The 2435-nt window shown below is 33.0% G+C and overlaps 1 pseudogene; it reads right to left on the reverse strand.

Annotated features, from left to right (window-relative positions):
* Positions 1 to 282: 282 nt before the first annotated feature.
* LOC150038785 (uncharacterized) lies at positions 283 to 1309 on the reverse strand (annotated as a pseudogene).
* Positions 1310 to 2435: the final 1126 nt, after the last annotated feature.

Raw genomic sequence — 2435 nt, forward strand, 5'->3', positions numbered from 1 at the left:
CAGTAAATAAATTACCTCCAAATCTTCTTTAGACATCTTCTCAGTATTTTCTTCAGATGCACTTAGTGCAACACTTCCAATAGATGATTTGGACTGATGAGATTGTCTACTGTGAGTTCTTTCTCTTGACACTTTACCATGTCGAACGTTTTTTTGACTAGAGTATCCTTCAATTTCTTGGCTCATAGAGGACTTTGGTTTTACTAATTTGAAATATTGAGAATGGGAAACAAAATCACCCATTCCTCTAACACGCCCCCAATGTTCTTATATACCCAACGCCTAGGCAAGAACATCTTCACCTTCATGAACTTCAGCCAATTTATCCTGTAAAACATATTACAATTTTCATACAATATCTATATTATCTTAAACTTATATATATGTCATCTTAAATTTTGCATAATATATACTTACAATCCGATTGGCACATTCTCAAGTAACTTCATCAAAGTATTCATTATTCTTTCCTTTTTTTGCTTCTTTCCATAAAGTCGCCTGGTAAGAATGGTCATTTGATAGGTTCTACATGAACATACATATTTAATTAGCATAAACATATTAGGATAAAAAATTTAATTTAAGTCGAATAACTCACTAATTCTTGGGCAAGATTTGCATAGCCCTTCCGAGAAATGTGGTGATTATATATACATTTCGCACGTCTTTCTTTTTGAACACGACTGATTTTCTGTACAACAAATCTAGTTGAAGTTACCTATCAAAACAATGATAATGTTGACATGTAATTTATTGTGAATGACTTACCTCCCATTCTTCACTCAATCGTTCATTGATGAACGATGTCCAATGATCTTGCTTTATATGAGAATATTGTTGCGGTGGAAATTGCAATACCGAGGGTTCATCCTTAAATGGAAGTATGAACTTTTGAGTCAACGTTGTCTTGAAAGTCCGAAACTTCCTAGATGTAGACATTAGTATACAATGTTGGACTTAGAGTCCACATTGAACGACATCTACACAATGAAAAAAGTAGTTAAACAATAAACTAATAAACTACTATGCACATGAATTAAAAGTTTAGAAAACATACCGTTACACAATCAAAAAGTTTGTCTTTTAAATGGTTTGGAACTTTTTTCCAAAAATCATACATTATAGGAATTTGTTGTCGAACACAAACTCCTATATAACTTTGCATCTTCTTTGCTCCAGATCCAACGGATTGTCCATGTTCATTATAATCGATGGTCAATCGTTGCCTAAATGTACTTATTTGTGCCTACTTAGACATTGTAGTTGGGCCACGTGGTATACTTATTCTGCTATGTTTTTGTGGAATCATATTTCTATCATCCTCGATGCCACTTGTTGAAGTTTCCATGTCAATCTGGAAGAAAAAAAAACATTACTCACACAAAAAACATATAATCTTAATATTTAAATACATATAACCATAGTAAATGACATACCATGTTTAATACATTATTTATCAACCCATCGACCCTCACAATCATGTCTAATGTATGTGGATGTTGTATCATCAATATCAGTAAATGTATCAACATTGGGCATTTTTTGCATACCTCCATAACCACACTCTTGTAGCATATCTCCTATTTCATCTTCATAAAAATCATCCTCAATTTTTTATTGTGGAGATGTTAAAACAATTGACCAACCTGAATTTGCGGGGTCTTTTACATAAAACACTTGTTTTGCTTGAGAGGCTAAAATAAATTGGTCTGATTTATGTTCAATATGATTGAGGACCACAATAGTAAACCTAAACTCGTCTGTTTTGACTCCAATTCTATTCTCAACCCAATTACATTTGAATAAAATAAATGATAATCCATGATAGTCAAGCTCCCACATTTCTTGTATTACACCATAAAAGGTTATATCTGACATGACGAGCCTTTTATCCTTAGCATTAGAGACTTGCATTGTGCTAGCCGTTATACTAACTTCACTATTTTGAACCCTTCTAACATCATCACGATTGTTTGTGTGATAGTAGTAACAATTGACCACATAACCAGAATATTTTGCCACAGTTGGACAAGGTTCATTAGCTATCCATCTCAAAGAAGGCGATATGGAATTTTTGGGAACTTCGAGAGCTAGTGCAACCTACGATATATTTCATAATATTTTAGTAGTTAACATTTAATTATACATCAAATAGTAGGTCTCTAGAGATTACCCGTGTGGACAACCACCGACTGAATGTACGATTATGCTTTTCTTGAAGCCACTTTCTACTTTCATTTTTACCATAATTGAGCTTAGACAAAATATCCATATGTTGCCTATTATAAATGTCAAAGTTAGTAGATTATTGAATAATAAAGTAACCTAAAACGAGAATAAGATGAAGATCTACATACTCGACGTAAGGAAGCACATCATTTACATTTTGAATGACATAAAGATGAGCTTGATCCAACTCATCCTTACTCGATCTG

Source organism: Benincasa hispida, chromosome 1 (genome assembly GCF_027475165.1).
Source record: "Benincasa hispida cultivar pf3 chromosome 1, pf3_genome.v1.1, whole genome shotgun sequence".
In the NCBI taxonomy this organism is placed as follows: Eukaryota; Viridiplantae; Streptophyta; class Magnoliopsida; order Cucurbitales; family Cucurbitaceae; genus Benincasa; species Benincasa hispida.